The 22,314-nt window shown below is 48.0% G+C and overlaps 1 pseudogene; it reads right to left on the reverse strand.

Annotated features, from left to right (window-relative positions):
* Positions 1-5,397: 5,397 nt before the first annotated feature.
* On the reverse strand, positions 5,398-5,664 carry LOC114116978 (60S ribosomal protein L37a-like; annotated as a pseudogene).
* Between the last annotated feature and the right edge of the window lie 16,650 nt (positions 5,665-22,314).

Consider the following 22,314-nt stretch of genomic DNA (forward strand, 5'->3'; position numbering starts at 1 on the left):
GCACAAGCTAGAGGCCCCTCACAGCTTTGAACAGCAGTGAAATGGGGTTGCAGACAGTAAGACCTGAGTCAGAAATAAAATTGTTGTTGTTCAGTTGCTCAGTCATGTCTGACTCTTTGCGACCCAGTGGACTGCACCATGCCAGGCTTCCCCGTCCTTTGCCATCTCCCAGAGTTTGCTCAAACTCATGTCCATTGAATCGATGATGCTATCCTATCCTATATTCTATGCTATACCATCTCATCCTCTGTCATCCCCTTCTCCTCCTGCCTTCAGTCTTTCCTGGGTCTTTTCCAGTGAGTCAGCTCTTCGCATCAGGTGACCAAAGTATTGGAGCTTCAGCTCCAGCATCAGTCCTTCCAATGAATATTCAGGGTTGATTTCTTTTAGGATTGACTGGTTTGAACTCCTTGCTGTCCAAGGGACTCTGAAGAGTCTTCTCCAGCACCACAGTTTGAAAATATCAATTCTTTGGCTCTCAGCCTTCTTTGTGGTCCAACTCTCACATCTGTACATGACTACCGGAAAAACCATAGCTTTGACTATACACACCTTTGTTGGAAAAGTGATGGATGTCTCTGCATTTTAACATGCTGTCTAGGTTTTTTTATAGCTTTTCTTCCAAGGAGCAAGTGTCTTTTAATTTCAGGGCTGCAGTCACCAACAGAAAAATGTATACAAGTACTTCTCAACCCCCATTGTGCTGCTCTGAGTAAGCAATGGCACCTACATGCCTCACCAGACACCCCTTTAGGTGGTTTTGGGGCCACTGGGGTGGCAGACTCTTAGCCTGCAGAGCCAGGCAGGTGGCATGAGTGAGCGATCAACAGGACGAGGGCAGAACAAGGGAAACCTGGCCCGGGTGCTCCACGTGGGAGTGATGCTCTGCCCAGAGCAAGCCTTGGTTCCCCAAGAGATGCAGGCCCAGATGATGCCAGATCCTGGGACTGTTTTACAAGTGAGCCTGGAACACTAGATTTTTATGCAAAATTTCCTGAGAACATATGTAAACACTGTGGGCCAAAAAGGAGAGGCATGGAAGCCAAAGATTGGCACAAACCAAGCTGGTCGCCTTATTTGAGCATTTGCTTCCACGATCGCCACCTAGCGGTGAGCATGGGTTGCTGCACTCCTTGCTTTTCTAGCCACAGAGGCAGGGGACTTCTTCCCTCTCTTCTTAAATTAGGGTTAGGATTTCCAAAAGTCTATTGCTATGGGAAGGTTTAGAGTGACACCCGAGGGGCTGTTCTCCTCCTTATCCTCCTTCTGGAAATGGATTAAACTGAAGGGGGGGGTGGGGGTGGGGTTGAGACGGTACTTTGAGGTCCCTGAGGTGTGGGGGAAGGGAGGGGACCCCGCCCCCCCCCCCAAGCTTTTGTCCCTGCTTTGCCTCTGGGAACTTTGCGAGGTGATGCTCATTTGCCTTGGAAATAGGAGAATGGGATGGCTCAGCACTGGGGGGCAGGACAGGGGGACCAGGAAGGTGCTGGGTTTGCAGAAAGAGGGCAGTATGTCACTGAGAGGTCAGGGTCCCCCTGCCCTTCGGGGGTGTCCCAGCATCAGAGGACAGAGAGAAGCAGAGCCCTGGGTGGGAAGCAAAATCCTCACCCAGCTCCGTGTCTGCTGGGGCAGAATTGAGATGTGACCCCGGGGCAAGTCACTTCCTGTCCCTGAGCCTCCGAGTCCACACCCGCACAGTGTGGTCGTGGGACACGATTCCCCAGTAAAGAGCAGAATGCAGCGATCGGTCTTGCTTTCTTCCTTAGTAGGAAGAATTAGAGAAACTGAGAAATTGAAGGAATATTTCTTTTTTCCTTTTTTTAAAACATTATTTTTGGCCGCGTCGGGTCTTAGTTGTGGCATGTGGGATGTTCTGTTGCCGCGTGCGGCTTCTCTCTCGCTATGTCCCATGGGCTCTGTAGTTGCGGTCCGCAGGCTTAGTTGCCCTGTCGAGTGTCGGATCCTAGTTCCCACACCAGGGATTGAACCCACGTTCCCTGCACTGGAAGGTGGATTCTTAACCACTGGACCACCAGGGAAATCCCTGGAATATTTCTCTTTGAAAAACATTTGCTTTCAAGTCAATTGAGGTATAACTCTGCTGCTGCTGCTGCTAAGTCGCTTCAGTCGTGTCCGACTCTGTGCGACCCCATAGATGGCAGCCCACCAGGCTCCTCCATCCCTGGGATTCTCCAGGCAAGAATACTGGAGTGGGTTGCCATTTCCTTCTCCAATGCATGAAAGTGAAAAGTGAAAGTGAAGTCGCTCAGTCGTGCCCACGTCTTAGCGACCCATGGACTGCAGCCCACCAGGCTCCTCCGCCCATGGGATTCTCCAGGCAAGAGTACTGGAGTGGGTTGCCATTGCCTTCTCCGAGGCATAACTCTAGCCAATATTATTTCTTCATTAACTATGTGCCAGGGCTTGCCTGATGGCTCAGCGGTAGTGCCTGCAATGCAGGAGATGCAGGTTCGATTCCCGGGTTGGGAAGATCCCTTGGACGGGGACATGGCAACCTACTCCAGTATTCTTGTGGGAAAATCCTATGGACTGAGGAGCCTGAAGGGCTATGGTCCATGGGGTTGCAAAGAGTCAGACACGACTAAAGTGACTGAGCATGCACACACGCAGGCCCTTTCCTAAGCCCTTCATATATCCTAACTCACCTAATCCTTGAGGCAAGTGTAGGAGGCAAATGTCGTTTTTACTCCTGTTTTACAGTTGAGGAAACTGAGACACAAGTAGTATAAGGAACCATCCCAGGTCACAGAGCTGGATGGCCGAGCAGGGATTAACTCTAGAAGGAAGGAGGCTGCCTGCCTCCTGACAAACACGGCACATTCTCCACTGCTTCCAGAGTCCACCTCCAGGTTTGCAGGGACCTGTGCTTGGGACCAGACAGTTTCCTCTGTGCTTGTGAAGGGGATCAGAATATACCATCCCGATTTTTTGGTGGCAAAAAACAACTTAAAAGAATTAATCAAAAAAGGACAATCACTAGCTCAACTGACTGCAAAGTCCAGCGATAGAGCTGGTAAGATGTCTTCAGGTTCTGCTGGATCCAGGTGCTCTCAAGGTATCCCCAGGAACCGGTACTGCTCTCTGCCTCTGAGCTGCCTGCTTCTCATTAGCCTCATCCTCAGAGGGACTCTACCCAGGAAAGAGCAGACGGGCATCCACAGTTCCAGAAAGACGGTCTATTATCTTAGCAACTCCAGCAGAAAAAGGCTGCCAGGGGTTAGCGACGCCTCGATCTTCTCTGCCAAGACTGGTCAACTTGCCCACATACAGAATGAAGGGAAAGGGTCAGTCCATCTGAACCTCAGAAACTGATGGTGGCAAAGGAATGATGGTCCTCTAAAGGAAAATTGGAATGATGTTACCGTAGCCAGGGCTGCCTGCAATGCAGGAGATGCTAGGGATGTAGGTTCGATTCCTGGATCAGGAAGATTCCCTGGAGAAGGAAATGGCAACCCGCTCCAGTATTCTTGCCTGGAGAATCCATGGACAGAGGAGCCTGGCAGGCTGCAGCCCATGGGGTCGCAAAGAGTGGGACAATACCGAGCATGCACGCTATGCCCTTCCATAGCCAGTGGACTCTGGGGATCCAAAAACGACAGATGGCTCTTCACACCCTCCCCTTGCGGCTGGTCATTCTGGGGACCTGCTGTGCTCTCTGGGTTGGGCTTTGATACATCTCTTCTGCCAGAGGGCTTTGCTGTATCTTCCTGCTGGGAGGCTCTGTTTCTCTTCTTCATGCTCTTCTGAATTCTGTGTGTTTACAGCAGTGGAGTCGCATGGGCTGAATTTGGTCCAGCCTTGGGAAAAACGTGTCCTGCAGCTCATCAGTGTTCCAGGCCAGCCAGCTCACCAGGAAGCCACACTCGGGTTTGGAGCCGAATATCAGCAGGAACATGGAGTCAAGTCTGTGTTAGATCCTGGCATGCAGTGTCCAGCTGCCTTTCGCAAGGTCTAGGCATCCATCTCCTAGGTCCTGGGAATATTGCTTGTGGGACTGATGGGTCATAGCTATGTCCTTCACTGAGCATTGTCCACATCTGTGCTACAGGGCCCTCCTTCAGCCAAGCATACACACCCTGCTGAGGTCCAGCCCACAGTCAATGAAATGAGGTTAACCACCCAAACACAGAGCTCCCCACTGGACTAGCCAAGGCCTCAGTTGCAGCCACACTGTGCCCTGCCCATTCCTGCCTCCTCCATGTCCTTACGGGCAACCCTCCCGAGAGCTCTTCCGGAAAACCCTTCTGTACACAACTCCCATATCAACATCTATTTCCAGAGAGCCAGTCTAAGACATCTGGTTTTCTCTCCTTGTGGTCCGTGGACATGCTGCCCCCAGAGAAATGTATACCCCCCCTTTTTTTTTTTTCTAAATAATTTTATGTATTTATCTATTGGCTGTGCTGGGTCTTTGTTGCCGTGTGGGTTTTTCTCTAGCTGTAGCAAGTGGAGGCTACCCTCTAGTTGTCCGTGGGCTTCTTGTTGCTGTGGCTTCTTCCTGTTGTGGAGTCCCGGCTCTAGTGCTCAGGCTTCGGTAGTTGCGGCATGTGGGCTCAGTAGTTCCAGCTCCTGGGCTCTAGAGCACAGACTTAGATGCTCCAAGGCATGTGAGATCGTCCCGAGTCAGGGATCAAACCCATGTCCCCTGCATTGGCAGGCAGGTTCTTTACCGTCTGAGCCACCAGGGAAGCCCCCAGGGTTGGAGTTAGGTGCTTATGTTAAGAAATAGGGTGAGAGGGACTTTCCTGGCGGTCCAGTGTAGTTAATAATCTACCTTGCAATGCAGGGGACTTGGCTTTGATCCCTGGTCAGGTAACTAAGGACCACATGCCGCAAAGCAGCTAAGCCCACACTCCACAACTAGAGTCCGTGGTCCATCACAAAAGATCCCAGGTGCCGTAAGTAAGACCGGACACAGCTGAATCAATAAATAAATGTTTAAAAAAGAGAGAAAATAGGGTGATAAAGAAAGCACCAGATTTTTTCCAGCTGAGAGTCCTTGTCTGGTGACAAAGACGCTCTCCTCGACCAGATTCTCTGTGCAGGCTTCTCTGAGACCTTTTCCACCAAGGCTTTGACTTTGGGACTTGCATGTTCATTTCCGCATTATCCAATTTTAGCAAGAATCTGGCCAAGTCAGTTAGGCCAGCACCCCGATCCTCCACATTTGATCACCCTCCACAACCAAGAGCCTCATCCTCCACCATCCCCCAGGTCATGTCTGACCACCCGCCCTCCCTCAGAGAGAATCCTGTTGGTCAGTTTACTAGAATCCCTGCTACCCAGGCACTTTTTTATTGTTGCTGTTGATACACAAAGTAACCCATTTATTATAGGCTGGCAGTGTTATCAATTGATGGTGCGTCTAGTGGTCCTTCAGTCCTGGGCTCTTCTGATGGCAGACTTCTCTGTGACAGCAGAGGTCGGGCTGTAGGTCCAGGCACCATCGGCTACTGTTTTCATGCAGGAACCACAATGCCAAATGCCCACAGCTCGTCTCTTCATCTTGGCCTTGCCACAGAAGGAGCAGGTGTACTTGGCTTGCTGGCCGATTTAAATTTTCTTCACCATTTTCCCAAGGCGGGCACCATAACGGGTCCTGTATTTCCCCATGATTCCAACATTCTGGGTGCATTTTGCCATTCTGCCACCAGCCCAAGTCCAAGCCCAGAGCTATCCTGAGTTCCCATCCACTGACCGACGTCCACCCCATCACCCTGCTCCTTGGCTATAAATTCCCACTTTTCCTTGTCATTTTCACCACTGAGCCCAGGCTCTCTCCTCCACTGGTAAACTTCGTTGCCATGATCTGTCCGCCTATCACGGTCGTCCCCCTTGAATAAACCCCTCCTCACCATTTTTAAACAAGTGACGTGAATACTTTTTTCTTCTACACTGTTGGGGGCTGCTCATCATTCAAGACCTCATTCAAGGTTATTTCTTCTAAGAAGCCTCTTCTGCTTCTTCAGGAAGTGTTACTGCCACTTCCTGTCTGGGCTTTCTTTGCATGTTTTACGTATTTTAGTAGGACCGATAGCGTCAGTCTCTCCGTTGTGTCTGACTCTTTGTGACCTGTGGACTGTAGCCATGAGGCTCCTCTGTCCATGGGATTTCCCAGGCAAGAATACTGGAGTGCGTTGCCACCTCCTTCTCCAGGAGATCTTCCCAACCCAGGGATCGAACCCGGGTCTCCTGCACTGCAGGCAGATTCTTTACTGTCTGAGCCACCAGGGACGTGGACACAAATCATTATAAATACTGTCTAATATTTTTTCTAGTAAAGTGTTTTTCAAGCTTTAAAAACAATTACAGAATACAGGACTCATGATGGGACTCGGACCCTTCATGTTGAAGAAGGAGCAGGGGAGTGAAGGTTCCTTGGAGTCCCTTATGCCTCATGTAGTCTCCAATACAGAGGTAAACTTCCATTATAAGTTCATGGAATATATGAGTGAGAGAATGAATGAATGAAGCTGTCTGATTTGAGGTATGGTCCTGTCTGGCTCCAGTTTCAGTTTTATGAATCTAGCTAGGGACGATCAGAGTTAATTACTGTAAATTTGTTCCTCAGAATCAAAACCTACTGGAATATTCACTTTTCATTTCACCATAGGAACCATTTGGATCAGTCAGTGGGGTCATTTGCTTGTCAAGTACAGAATAATTCAAAGGGTGTTGGTTGTGTTTTATTTCTCTCAAGGTGGGGCACCTAGATGGACTGACCTCAATGTTGAGATGTTTCTCTCAGAATACCACCTGCCAGGGCACCTCCCACCAGTTCCGCGAGCGTCAGGATAATCACTGCTCTGTGTTCCTTAAAGCTCATTGTTCTTGAACACCTCTGAAGACCTCAGGGGTGTCCATTCTTAGGTGGAGATTCAGGGCACACCCCAGGCTCACATGCAGCACATTGCCAAAGGGCGGTTTCCTCCTGCAGATGGCTAACTGCTTCAATTTCATGTTACTTTTTATTAGCTTCAGCTTACAAAGGTGGCATTTCCTGACCTTGCCCTGAAATCCTGATTCTGAACCCTGTCTGAAGCCTGATGACCCTTCTGCACTGAATATACACAATAAATAGTTGCTGGATGATTGAACTGATATTATCAACCTAAGTTTTGATTTGCGGCTGACCCAGTCTGACCTGCCACCTCCTGGTCTGGAAGCCTGTTGGGATAGCCAGCGGGGTCAACTCCATTCGTGATTCGTGAAGACCTCGTTCCTCACTCGGTCTGAACCTCCAGCCAATTCCAGCATCACACGATGCTCGGCACAGATTTCCTGAAACAGACGACAAATGCATGAAACACACCCCTATTGGTTTTCCATGTGGAACTTATAAAAAAAAAAAAAAACGGGTTTCCTTCCCTCTTGCAAAGACTCTTTCATCCATCTGGTTTAAATTTGTGTGGATTGCTGCCTGCCCAGAAAAGGGTTAATGACACCAGGGAGGGAGAGCTCTGTTTACTTGGCCGGGCTTTGCAGGAGTCCAGTTTCTCCCAGAAGTTGAGTCCAATCAAAACCAACCCAGGGGGATGAGGAAGACTTCCGGTTTTCCCCGGCAGGACTTAAGGGGCTGGATGAATGTGGCACCATGATCCTGGCAGCAGCAGCAATAACCATGCTGCACAGGCAGATGGTCTGCAGAGAGCATGGCCAGAGTACCAACGTGCACTCTAAAAACATAATGCGGGTCACATTTCCATAAGTGTATAATACACAGGCCCAGCACTGTAACATTGCTTGTCTAAATGTGATACAAATTAGACGCAGAAGCTGGGGCCCTTTGGTAAATGCTACCCAGGGATGATCTTCAGAGACTTTCGTTTCTGACTGGACTTCAGTCTTAGGAAGCTGGGCTCATTTTTCTGATGGCCAGTTCTGCAAATGAGCACCTTCAAGTTATCCTTTCTGGTCCTCCTGAAGGTTTCCAAGAATGTGACATCTTCCCAAGCAAAGAGGAACACTTGGATGTGTGGTTGGCTGGGGGACTTCCAATAATTACTTCCTTAAGGGTTGACATTAGAAAGGAATTCACATGAGGCCAAAAAGAACGCTTTTTCAAAAGACTCACTCTCTAGGGATGTTTTAGTCAGAAGGATGGCCAAGGTTGAATTAAGCCAGACTTGTATAAATCTCACTGTTATGATATTAAGAAGATGAGCTGGACTTTGATCTCTTTATGTTTTATGTGAATGCTGTTGGGATAATACAATATTTCCTTTGGCTGTAAGAGCCATTATTATCCTGTAAGAAGGATAACAAAATGGGGATGGTGTGTTAAGATGCAGTTTGAGATAGAGGGGCGCCATGTGTGACGGTGGAAAAGTTTGCTACCTTCTCTATAAGAAAGCTATTTTATTTTTAAACTTTTATTTTACTCTTTTAGCCATACTGAGAAGCATGTAGGATCTTAGTTCCTTGACAGGGATTGAACCCATGCCCCTTGCTTTGGGAGTGCAGAGTCTTAACCACTGGGCCACCAGGGAAGTCACTAAGAAGGCTATTTTACATCCCATATTTGCTAATCCTCCCAGAGTCCAAAGGGGGTTGTCAGTATGTTACCATTTGAAACTGCACTGGAAATGTTCCAAATTTTCCCTAATTTCATCTCCTAAGCGGCCCTGTTAGGGTAAGTAAGACAGTCACTGTTCCAGTCCATTTGTCCAGTGGTTAACTACTCGCTCAGCGCCCACTAGCGATGGGGCAAAGTTGACACTCTGATGCCATCAACTTCTGATTCCAAGTGTCCACCCCATCGCGTTGGGTGTCATTTTGTATAATTCACTTCTGCTTTCAGTATGACCCAGAAATGCCCCCAAAATGACATGCATGACCCAGAAGTTTAACAGGACCACGGGCAGCCGCTGCACAAGTAAAATCTATTTGCATGAAACCATCACTAAGACGAGAGTCATACATTTAACTCTGTGCTCCGTGTCCCCAGGGATGACCCAGAATAAAAATGCGCAGCCGCTCTGGTTTCAATACTTTCCTGTCACCCTTTACAACTGTGTCACTCAAGGTACGGTTTGCAGACCTGCAGCCTCAGCATCGCCTGAGAGCGTGTCCAAAAAGCAGCAGCTCAGGCGCCATCCCAGAGCCGCTGAATGAGAGTGTGCATTTCAACAAGAGCCCCAGGCTGCTCAGAGCCTGTCAGGTTGTGGAGGTGCGGTGTCCAGAGATCCGGCTTTTGCTCTTTTATGTAGTGGGCCCTGCAGGAGGTGAGGAGGAGGACCAGGTAGGATATACCCACCTAACTGCCCATTTTCTTGAAGGAGTAGTTCGACTGGAGATGAGTGACAGCTGTGGAAGGAAGAAGCTGGGAAGGAGTTTGGAGACAGAGGAACTCACTAGTAGCTGCCTGCAGACATCTGGTTTGAGGTCTCAAGGAAACAGACAGCGATTCTGAGTTTTTTTTTTTTTTTTGGAAATGACAGGCCCTCCACAGGCCTCTTGCTCATGGGCACTTCAGGAAATAGTGTTTGAGAAACCCTGGTTTGCTCCTGAAGGAGCACAACCAGGTTCCCCATTCCTGTAGGCGGTGACCCGATGGGGTCTGGGCTGGAGTGAAGCCCAGACTCTAAATTTCTTCCAATCACACCCAGGCTCCTCCCCTGTGGTCCCAGATGCAGGTGTGAGCCCAAGGGCTCCCCTGGCCCAGCATCAGGGCCTCCCCAAGGCTCAGCTCACTTGCTACAGCTGGAAGCCGAGAATGCATGTAGCCCTAGCCCCAACTCCTTCTCAGGTGGGCTGAGCCTCCACCCCTCTTCCGGGCTGACATCTCTGCGTCTTTGCAGGAGCTGCCAAATGTCAAATGGCTCCTTTCTCTGTGACTTCAGGATCTCGGCAAATGTTCATGAAGGGGAGGACTGTAACCACAGAGACGCAGCTTGAAAACAGGGTCCTGGGTTTGGTTGTGGGCACACTCACTGATCGATTCGAAATGACTCTTCTGGGAGCTGGTTGTCAAATTTCTGGTGTGTTCAGGAAATGGCTGCCACATTTTACATCAACATCTTCGAACTCTGAGTGAATGAAGTGTTGAATTGTAACAACGAGTGAGTGGAATGAATGGATCGTGGTGCCAACGGCGAACAGGCTCGGGTAACAAAGCAGCTTGTTTTTTAATTAAAAAAAAAATTCCTTGCTGTGGTGCCCCTTTCTGGTGCTTGGCTGCAGGGATGATGAATGTTGCCCTCATGCCTTGCGGAGCCACACCACACCGAAGACTTTATACACGGATTACGGTGGAAAGAGTTGGGGGTCTTTTGGCTTCCAGCCATCACTCATATTTCAAGGTTCAGACGGGTGGAAGTCAATCAAAATATACTTCAATATGCCTGCAATTGGTCCCGGACTCAGGAGCCAAGGGTTTGCTACTCAAGCATCTATGTGATTATCACTTTGACTCCCAGATGCTTTTCATCCCATTCACATTAACTTCCTGCTGGCGGCCTCCACCCCTGATGAGATCAGCCTCTCTTCTTCCTTCTGCCACATCTCGCCTGGCTGGCAAAGATCAGCATGGACCAGCAGCAAGCGCCCTCACCCGTTGGCTCACTTACATTCATCCTCCCTGTTAATCCGCCCATCACAGGAGCTCAGTTCAAGATCAGGCAGCTCTCAAGGGCAAACCAGGCTTTTGCCTGGTGCTTTTGTGCCAATAGCAATAGTTCTCAAAGTGGGATCCCCTGGAACAGCAGCATCACCTGGGACCTTGTTAGAAATGGAAGTTCTCAGGCCTCACCCCAGACTTTCTGAAACAGACACTCCCTAGGCGGGCGCAGCACAAAAATCAAAAATAAAAACACAGGAGGGCCCTATGTTTTAACGTCCCCGCCGGAGGACTCAGGTGCCAGCTCAATCTAGAAAATCACTCTTCTCTGCTAAGTACAGGGTCCTGTGTTGTACGTTATTCCAGCCACTAGACTGTAATACTCCCTGAGGCAGGACTTCTGCCTTCTTCATCTCTGAGCAGAGGCCACTGTATGAAATCTAATACTAGTGAAAGGGAACCCTTTGGCCTATGGTCCTCCCTTTATCCCATGTCCTCCACATGCCTTTTGTCTGGAAAAACTTGAGTCAAAGAACGTTTAATCAGAGAAATGGGAAAATGCAGAAGCAAGAGAGAACAGTCCTAGAAGATGGGTGAATAGTTTAGTCAGTAAGCAAAGTAAAGACCTTTAGTTCCTCCTCAAGGGCTATAGATGACGTTGTTGTTGTTGTAGGCTGCTGAGCTGCGCTTGGTCGCTCAGTCACGCGCACTCTTTGCGACCCCATGGACTGTAGCCCACCAGGCTCCTCTGTCCATGGGGTTCCCCAGGCAAGAATACTGGAGTGGGTTGCCATGCCCTTCTCCAAGGGATCTTCCCAGATTAGGAATTGAACCCAGTCCCCTGCCCTGGCAGGTGGATTCTTTCACCCAGTGGTGAAAGCCAGGAAAGCTTGAGCCATAGACTATGGGGTGTCTTGTAGATACTGAAACCTCCCGCCAAGTGATAGAAGTTAACTACATAATGACGTAAGCTGCCACAATTCAGAGAACTGGCCTCGAGAAAAATGGGAACAAACAAAATGAAACTGGAGACTAACTGTACTTAAACAAGATGATGCTGGTCAGACCACCGGTGACCAATTTCAAGATGACTGTCCGAGCTGACTGTGCAGTTTCTGCCTGCAGCCCCTCCCTGTGTCTATAAAAGCTCTTGCCCACTGGTTGTCCAGGAAGGGGAGCCGACCTTTGGACAGGAGTCCGCCCCCCGACTTCCAACCACCATTTGCCAGCCTCCAAAATAAAGCAAACTTTCCACCAAGCTTGTCTCTTTATCGGTTTCAAAGAGGCAAGCAGTCGGACCTCACTTTTGCTAAGAATAAAAGCAAACATTATTGAGCTCTTACTCTAAAGGCAACACCAAACATTACTGAGCTCTTGCGGTATGCCAGAGGGGCATCCATCCCATTCTACCCTCAGAAGGAGCCTCGGAGGCAGTGCTGTTAGTGCTAACCTGCCTTTTACAGATGAGGACACAGGAGAGGGGAGATGAAGCCACTTGGTCAGAATCTGTGCTACCTCCTGGGAGAGCTGGGATGTGAACCCTGGGGTCTGACCAAGGCCTCCCTTCCCAGGCCTTCCGACCCAGCACTTGCTTACTGAGTTGACTCGAACCACCTGGGCTCTCCTGGGCACCACCTGGGGGAAAAGGCTAACATGTAGACAAGTCTGTACAGAGCAGCTTAGAGGGAGAGGGAAGGCAGAAAGGAAGGCATGGTTCTCTTAGGGAAGCAAAACTGAATTATTAAACCCACTTCATTCCATTCCTCACAGATCCAGGTATCTTGACCTCTGACACAGGGATGGTGGCGAAGGGTTCTAAAGATACCTGCGTGTCTTGAATTCCTGCATCAGAAGGTGCAGGCTTCAGGGGAGTCAGGAGGAGTGGGGGAGAGGGGAGAGAGACATTTCTATGGGTTAGGGCTCAGGTACAAGCAGATCTTGGAGAGATTTTGGGGTCAGTTCCAGGCCACTGCAAAAAACAGAATATCATGATAGAGCAAGTGGCATGAATTTTTTGGTTTACCAATACATATAAAAGTGATATTAGCTGTAGACTATTATGTGTATAATAGCATTATGTCTAAAAAAATACAGTGTATGTACCTTAATTTAAAAATGCACTATTGCTAAAAAATGCTAACCCATCATCTGACGGCAGGGTAGCTACACACCTTCAATTTGTTGTTTAGAAATAAGTCTCTGTGAAGCACAGTAAGCGGAGGTCCACCTGTAGAGATGCCTGAATTCAAACCACCCAGTCCAGGTCGTGACCATGCTGCTTGGGATCCACGTAACATGTTGGCCACAAGCCATGTTCCCTCTCTGGGCCTCAGTCCCTTCATCTGTAAAGTGGGGATAATGAAAATAGCTGTTTGATCTGTGTGCGGTAGGGAAAAGGCGGCGGCTGTGAGAGGTGCCTGTTCTTCGCTGTGACTATTGCAGCAAAAACACATGGGCGAACAGCCTTTGGCACATACCTCTCAAGCACTCCTCCAAGAATGAAACAATCCTGGTCATTCTTTAGCTGTTGTGTGTGTGTGTGTGAGCTGAGTCGCTTTAGTCGTGTCTGACTCTGTGTGATCCTATGGACTGTAGCCCGCCAGGCTCCTCTATCCATGGGATTCTCCAGGCCAGAATGCTGTGCCCTTCTCCAGGGGATCTTCTTGATTCAGGGAATTGAACCTGTGTCTCTTACATCTCCTGCATTGACAGGAGGGTTCTTTACCACTAACACCATTGGCAAGCCCTCTTTAACTGTTACTACTACCAAACACTTGCAGCTGGACTCACCCTCCGCAAAGCTGATTACTATGACTCCATATGGATTACACTCTGCACCTGGCATTCTTCTAGTCTATAGTATATAATACTGTAGTATTATATACAGTAGTATTAAATACAGTAGTATAATACTATATTATACTGTAGTATTAAATACAGTAGTATACTGTATTTCAGAAAGAACATCATGGGCTGATAACTTCAGGTTTACTAGACCCAGTGACTGAGCTGCCTGATCCAGCTGTGGTTGTTTTGAAACTTTGCAAAAGAAAAAAAAAAGCAAGACCTTCAGGAGGATATAAAACCTCTCCCTATCCCCGAGAAAGGGGGGCACAGTCCTTGAGGCACTATTCGGCTGGGTTTCCCTGTTTCCTTTTCTATTTCCTCCAACTCAGTTTCTGTATTTCTATTTGGCATGGGTGGACGGGGAGTCAAGATTTTGGCAACATGACCAGCACAGGTGTGGAGGAGGTACCCACCTGCATGGGATTCTTCCCTGCCTGCACTCCCTTCCTCGGAACACGGGAGGGTGGTTTCTCAGCACCCAGTCAGTGCAGCCCACTGGCCTGATCCTCTGAGCCTGGAAACCAGTCCTTGGTCCTTTGATAACAGGAACTTTCTAAAGAGGAAGGGTGCTGACCGGGGAGGAGCAGAGGGTCCCCCAAGGATGCCATGCTATTTTGAATCCCAACCCTCAAAATAATGGTCTTCTAAGACTTCTCTGGGCATCTGGCAGTTGAGACGCCAAGTTCCCAATGCATGGAATGTGGGTTTGATCCCTGGTTGAGGAACTAAGATCCTGCATGCTGTGCAGGCGAAAAAAAAAAAACAAAACAAAACCCAAACAAAAACAAAACAAAAGCAAACTATGACCTTCTCAGTCTGAATTTCTAGAATTCCGTTTACATATCGGGGTTCCGCCACTGAACAGCCTCCTTCCCCCTCCCTTCTTCTCCAGGCATCAAAGTCCTTCTAAAATGTCTTCACCTTTCACGGGACACCAGCACGCAAATCCCCCATTCCAAATAAATGAGAAAGAAACCCCTTCCCGCCAGGTTTTGCTGGTGCCCTGGGCCACCCGAAGCCAGGATACAATTTCTAGGCGGGGGCGCACGTGTGTGTAATTGCTTCCTGAGAGGAAGACCGTGAGAACCTCATTGCAAATGAGGTGTTAATGATGAGAGCCACAGGATCTGTTACTGTAGCCAAGTCCCACATGATGGACTACATTAAACCGCTTTTTATGTGGCCCTGAGCAGAACCCCTTCCTCTGTGTGAGGGAGCCTCCCACGTGAGGGAAGCAGAAGGAATAAAACACACCCCACCCACCTCGCTCTGTGGTGGAACACTGCCGGTGGACCCGCAGATCCTGTGATCTGTCAAGGCAGGGGGTTCCCTTAGAGGGGAAGGGCTTGGAGATGCTCGTGGATGCATTGTTCTGAACATCACGACGGGGCATCTGTTGCGGCTGCAGTGTCTGTTGTTGAGTCTGAAATCTGAGGTTCAGAGGAGACTGAGTAACTTGAGCAAAAATTCTGAAAGACCTGTGAGGATCAGGTTGTTCACCTGTAGAATAGGTTTGACCTCCCCCGTCATCTCATTTTAACCATTTTAACCTAACTTGGTGTTTGTAAACACCAAGGTGATGGCTCAGGTCCACAGAGCGAGAGCATGAAAGGCAACCCTAATTCGAGGTAACATCCCGATTCCTCCTTTGATTAGCAAGGAGACGGAAACTCGGAGGAGCAAAGCTCTCTGTCCAAGGACACACATTACTCAGGGGTCGAAGGACACCCAGAAACACGGTCTTCCAACTTTGAGGGCGATTGGTTGTTGACTCTTTATTTTGGCTAAAATAGAACTTTGCTCATTCCCAATTCTTCCCTTTGCAAACGACTGTTTTATTTAAAAGCGTTTTGACCCAGCCATTCCACTCCTAGGTTTATACACAAGAGAAAAGAAAAGAAAGTGTTTTGGCCGAGCAGCATGGGGGACCTTAGTTTTCCCTGACCAGGAAACTGTCCCCCCTCCCCAGATGAAATCTGTGTCCTCTGCCTAAGAAGCAGAGTGATTTGGCTGAGTGTGGCTGATGCCCTGGGACTCCCCACTGACTTCTGCACTCACCACACCTGTTCTAGTCACCCCCATGGCCACCCAGCAAGCCATCCTACTGCCTACAGACGTGGCCTGGGGGACCCTGGCCAGCCAGCAAAAGCATCCTTGGTCTGGAATGCAATAAAAGTCCACTGAACTAGCTGAAATCAAAGTAGAGTTTCGAATGTCCTCAACCACGACGTTTTATTTAATTTTTCGTGTATGAAGATTGGACAATTGTTGTTTAGTTGCTAAGTTGTGTCCGACTCTTTTGCAACCTCACAAACTGTAGCCCACCAGGTTTCTCTGTCCATGGGGATTTTCCAGGCAAGAATACTGGAGAGGGTTGCCATTTCCTTCTCCAAGGGACCTTCCAGACTAAAGGATTGAACCCGTGTCTCCTATATTTGCAAGGGGATTCTTTACCACTGAGCCACTGGGGAAGTCCCAATAGGGCAACTGAGTGAAGTTGAGTGAAGTCGCTCAGTCATATCCGACTCTTTGAGACCCCATGAACTGTAGTCCGCCAGGCTCCTCCATCCATGGGATTTTCCTGGCAAGAATACTGGAGTGGGTTGCCATTTCCTTCTCCAGGAGATCTTCCCGACCCAGGGATCGAACCCAGGTCTCCCGCATTGTAGGCAGACGCTTTTTGTCACGTGAGTGTATGTTCCTTGATTCTTTGTCTCGTCACAACAAAGATTTGGAGTGACGGACATTAAAGCCCCCTCGGCGTGTCACAGCACTCAGGTCTTGGATAGACCGTGTTATAGCTCTCAGGTCTCCAATGGACCGTGTTATAGCTCTTAGACAAATCAGTGTTACAGCTCAGTGTTACAGCTCTATTTTATTTAGGAGATAGCAGGAAAATCCGTCTTTGAGGCGTGAGGGCACATCGATCTGAAGACACGAGGAGAAGAGTGCCCCAGCGCGCGGGAGAGAGAGAGAGAGCTGGCTCTGGCTCCTCTGTTTATATGTTTCTCTCCCTGGGCCTGTCCTATGTAAACTGGGCCAGCCAGGACTGTTGTTTGCTCTACCTGAGGTCCTCACTCCAGTCCTCGGACGCTCTTTTGTTTCATTTTCGCGGGCTTTTCCCTTCCTTGTCTGTGGCCACCGCCATTTTGGACTCCTTTTCCCTGTTCTACCCACCGAACATTCCCCCCTCAAGAGATGGGAGGCCCAGTTCTTTGGGAACAGGGGAGTCAAGGTCTTTCTGGCTACTTCCTGCTGAACTGGGGCGGCGAGGGGTATTGGGCCTCCCCCTCTTGCTAGTCTCAAGCCTCAGAGTCTTTATAGCGGTGTCTATTTAAGGGTGAGTGGTATTTTCCGTGGCCGGCTGTAGTTTTACGTCTTTGTTGAACTGGCACTGCACGTTGTAGCTGGCTGACCTGGGCAGAGACAAAACAGGTTAGACAGTTGACAGTACATGGAATAATCATAAGCAGCATCAATACAGCATAACAAGGACTAGTAGGGGCATTAGCCAAGTTTAAATTCACATCGCCAGGATGGCTCAAGTCCCTCCTTGTTTAGGGATCAGAAGATCTACCTCCTGTCTGTTTTGGAGTATACTCTCTGTCAAGCTGTGTTGGCTCTTTAGAGCTATCTTGAGAAATCTTATCCCCAATTAACTACCTAAAAATGGAAATACAGCTTTCATGTTTGGGGGTCTGTGATACCACCAGCGAAGGGACAGGTTTGGTAATGTGGTTGTTCAGTTGGTGAGTCATGTCTGACTTTTTGCAGCACAATGGACTGCAGCATGCCAGGCTTCCCTGTCCTTTACCATCTCCCCAAATTTGTTCAAACTCACGTCCGTTGAGTTGATGATGCTCTCGAACCATCTCATCCTCTGCTGCCCCCTTCTCCTCCTGCCCTCAATCTTTTCCAGCATCAGGGTCTTTTCCAGTAAATCTGCTCTTTGCATCAGGTGGCCAAAGTGTCAGAGCTTCAGCATCAGTCCTTCCAGTTCTCCAGGCAAGAATACTGGAGTGGGTAGCCAACCCCTTCTCCAGGGGATCTTCCTGACCCAGTGATTGAACCCGGGTCTTTTGCATTGCAAGCAGATTCTTTACCATCTGAGCCACCAGGAAAGCCCAATCTTTGATAATGTAGGTGCCCCCCAAAGTAATATTTCAGGTCTATATTTGGAATGCATTTCAACCAACTGACTTTGCCCAAATAAATACAAGTTTCGTTTATCTCGTTAAAAGGCAAAATGAGACTTCTAAAATGTTTGCCTGATGGAGCCGATGGGAGATGTTAATATTTTCTAAATGCTCTCAGGAAACAACTGGTGTTCGTGGCTGTTCATCTTTATTCAGAGGAGGATTTGGCCGTGGAGCGTTGTAGTGAACACAATTGGATATGTTTCATTAAGACTGCACCTCCGTCTTTTAATTAACTTCTTGTTCCTGTCTTTGCTGCGATATTAATTATTTTTTAATCATCACTGGGAGGCACTTTAAGGAGAAGCAGCTGGAATCATCCAACCTTAGTTTCATTATACAGATAGGTGTTATAATAATTAACTTAATTAGCTTGTCACTGCTTGCATAAAATATGACTGTATTTGGAGAACAGATAGTGCTTTGCTGATCCAAGGTTAATTAAAATACGGAGTGTGTGAGAGGTCACGTTCTGTGGAGTTGGTATCTGGCCAGCATGATGGAGAATGTTCCCACAGTGGGCTGGACCGGAAACTGGCCATGGCAGAGTCCTGAATCCATCCTTGGGGAACCTCAGCATCATCGGATCCGTGGCTGCAGCCCATCTGTGACATTGTCTTCTGATTCTGGGGCCTCTGAGCCTCCACAGGTTAGAGGGGGAAATCAATGAGACACTTGCTTTAAGTGGAGGATATTTTGTGTGATCCTCTGTGTTAAAACCAGGAAAGACTATTCTGTGTGGGGGACTTCCTTGGTGGTCCCGTGGGTAAGATTCTGTGCTCCCAATGCAAGGGGGGGCAGGGTTCGATCCCTGGTCAGGGAACTAGATCCCACATGCCACAACTAAGACCTGGTACAGCCAAATAAATTTTAATTTTTGTCTTAGCACTGTTTTTTTTTTAAATTTAAATGATTTATTTTTAATTGGAGGATAATTTCTTTACAATATTGTGGTGTCAATTTCTGCCATATAGCAACATGAATCAGCCATAGGTATACTTATGTCCCCTTCCTCTTGAACTTCCCTCCCACCCCACAAATAAATAAAGATATTCTTTTAAAAAAGAATATGCTGTGCAGGATGTAGCTGACATTTACCAAATGCTCCTGTCATGCAGGTACCGAGCTGAGTCCCGTGAATGACTCCATCTTTACCCAAATCCTATGAGGCACACAGTATTATTCCTATTTTGGAGTTGAGGAAACTGAGTTAATCTCTTGAGTTATCTTTAGGGTCTTAGAAGTAAAGAGGAGGGAGAGACCAGTGGCTGTATTTCAGATCATCATTCATGAAATGGACCAGGCCAGAATGTGAGATCTGGATCCTAGAAGTTCCTGCTATTGAGGCTGAGGGACGCACATTTGTTTTCTACATAGATTGTGGTCCTATGTCATCTTTCTTTCTCCTTTCCAAGTTTATGTAGACACCGGCATGGAATGCAGTTCGTTTTTTTCCCCCGAGGTTTGATCTTTTTTTCTGATTGCTTGACTGTCTCTAATATTCTGTTGGGTTCCCAGAACCAATCTTCCTTGTACCTGTAAATTATATTTTTCTAAGTGGAAATGTTATCCATTAAATGTTTGTCAACCTTAAAGCATAAAAAAGATCAAACCCCTTGTTCAAGGTCGCACAGCTATTTAGTCATCCAACCAGGGTTTGAATCCAGCTCGTTTGTTTCCAGAAGCCCGAATTCTCAGTCACTGATCCTCAACAGTTGCTTTTGAAAGAAATATTACTGATGCGTCATCCTCACCATCATAAAATAAGTACTGTTTCTCGGGGGAAAGGAAAAATGGGAAAATGACAGAGTCATTCCTATAGGATCCCTCACCCATGAGAAAGCCAAGACCAGACCAGAATGTTCCAACCTCATCGAAACACAGAGGGACTGGTATGGGTCTGGAAGAATCATTGCAGTCACTCCTCGTCAATATGCAGAGGAGTCGAACGTGTGTAACTGTTTTTGTTTTGTAATTATGCTGCAGCCCATTCAAGGTTGATTTGCCTCTACAATCAGTCCAGCCTTCAAACAGCTCATTTGGAGGAGTAAATGGACATCATGAAGAAATTTACAGCTTCGGAAACGTTGAGATAAGCATGCATCCCATCCCTTGAAAATGACTCATCCAGTGAGGGCTGAGCCGCCTGGAAACAATGGAAATCTTGAACCGCGCTGGTTACAAACTGTGGTTGGTATCAACCCTGAAATGTTAACATGGGGACTGGAAGGGAATTTCATGTTCAACAGATGCTACCTGCATTATGGACCAGGGCGGGCTATGCTTGACTGGGAAGGCTTGTCCACGTTTCTGAGAAAATGCCCTTAAAATCATTTGCTCCGATTCCTCTCAGACTGCTGGGTTTGATTTCGCATGATGGTTTACTGACTTTCTCCATCGGAATGACTTAAGCTCATTTTAAATGTAACTCTCTGCTCAATGCTACTATTATTTTACTTGAGGCTGTTATTAATTTGCCCTAGAGTGACGTGTGGTTTGGATTGGGTTGTGCTGATGTGGTTTGTCATATTTGATGCGAAATGTAGGACAGAAGCTTGGAAAGAAGGAAAATGAGAATGTGGAAAAAGAGTCAGTGAATGTGACTGTGGCTTTGAGGAATGTGTCATAGGCTGCTACTTTTTGGATGGGTTGTGTCCACTTTTTAAGGTGACATGGTCCAAAAAATGGGATATAATAGAGAAATGGGGCTTCCCAGGTGGCTCAGTGGTAAAGAATCTGCCTGCCAGTGCAGGAGATTTGGGTTCAATCCCTGGGTCGGAAAGATCCTCTGGAGGACACACACACACACACACACACACACACACACACACACACACACACACGGGAATAGTCAGCTGGCCTGTATCAAGCTGCATCTTCATGACACGGTTCCACTTAGAAGGGGCTGTGGTCTTGGAGGCACCACGGTAATCCTGTCTACTACAATACCCTCCAGTTAGCAAACCATACAGGACATAACACAACAAAATGCTAAATTTTGTTAATATATAAGTGCCAAGAACTATAAAGAATCTGGGAGTCTATCCTACTTGTAGGCTCTTAGGCAAACCCATTATTAGTTCATGGATGTTGGCAGGAGACACGAGATTCTTGGGTCAGAGACCAAGGTCTTAACCATAATATAGCAAGCAGCATGAGCCTCCTGTCATGTCCATTCCCCTGGCTCCCTAGTCCCATGGGAGGGTCACACCGATGAACCTAGAAGGATGCCTTCGTACCCAGTGGGTTGCATAAAAGAAGAGGATCCCTGAGCTTGGTGTGAGTGGTAGGCACAGTCGCTCTCTGGCCAGTAGGGATTGGTACTTCATTGCTCAAGCTTGCCTGTTGCAAACACAACCTGAAATGGATTACCAGGCAGAAATGGATTACCAGGCAGAGAGTGGTCAGGATGCTGCTTTTTGGGTAGACAGAGTTAGAGCATGCAGGAGTGCTGAGCCTGGGAAGTGGTGAATTGCCTCTCCCAGAAAGAAATTACTCTCAGCCAGTGTAGAAAGAACGGAGAACACGGGAATTCCCTGGCAGTCCAGCGGTTAAGACTTCGTGCTTCCCCTGCAGGGGGCACTGGTTCCATCCCTGGTTGGGGAACTAAGATCCCGTATACCACGCGGTAAGGAAAAAAAGCGAGAGAGAGGATGTAGTCAGACAAGAACTACTGTCAATAAATAAATAATCTCTACTTTGTACCACAAAGTGTTACTAGGAACTTCATCATTATAATATTAAAAGGTTAAAGAGCTCCCACTTTTTTTCCCCACTCTCCAGCCAGCCCAACTCCCTCTGGAGCAAAAATATTTTGGCTAACCATGAGATCGCAGTGACCACTGGTGGGTATGGGGTGGCATACTGTCAAATGTCAGATTTTCTGGGAGAAGGTTCATCTTCCTGTTGTGATGCAGGAGCCTAGAGAGGAAGCAATGGTTCGTTGTGCTCATCCAGTGAGGGCTGACAATAACCCAAGAGCACCTTTCCCTGGGTGGTGCCTGCATATCACACACACCTCTAAACATCTCCTTTTACTCCTGGGGTCCCAGGCTTGATCTCCCCAAGGTCACAAGGCAGACCCAATCATGTCATCATGAACCTGAAAGATGACTCCAATCTAAGAAGTGACCTTCTTCTTGATCTAGGATCGAATCCCAGTCCTTCTCTTCTGGGTGGTTTCTCAGTCTTCTATGGAATATACTTGGTGATTCCAGATGCAAAGATCATCTTCTTTGGCTGGAAGGCAGGTCACGTTCCAGGGGTTGCTCTCAAATTGGACTGGTGATAGAGCTTTCCTGTGTGCATGCATGCTAAGTCATTTCAGTCATGTGTGACTCTTTGTGACCCCATGGACTGTGGCCCACCAAGATCCTTTGTCCATGGGATTCTCTGGAGTGGGTTGTCATTCCCTTCTCCAGGGGATCTTCCCAACCCAGCGATCAAACCCACATCTCATACCTCCTGCACTGGCAGGTGGGTTCTAGTGCCACCTGGGAAGCCCACTGTATGCCCAGCAGTGTGCTAAATGTGATTTTGCTTCTACAACAACTCTGTGAGGGAGATAATGTGATTATTCATTTTCTGCAGCTACGGTAACTGAAACTTACAGAAGCTAAGGAAATTCCCGGGTTCACACAACTAGCAAGCGGTGAAGGAAAACTGTGAACCCAGCGCTAGAGGCTAACCAAC

Source organism: Ovis aries, chromosome 11 (assembly GCF_016772045.2).
Source record: "Ovis aries strain OAR_USU_Benz2616 breed Rambouillet chromosome 11, ARS-UI_Ramb_v3.0, whole genome shotgun sequence".
In the NCBI taxonomy this organism is placed as follows: Eukaryota; Metazoa; Chordata; class Mammalia; order Artiodactyla; family Bovidae; genus Ovis; species Ovis aries.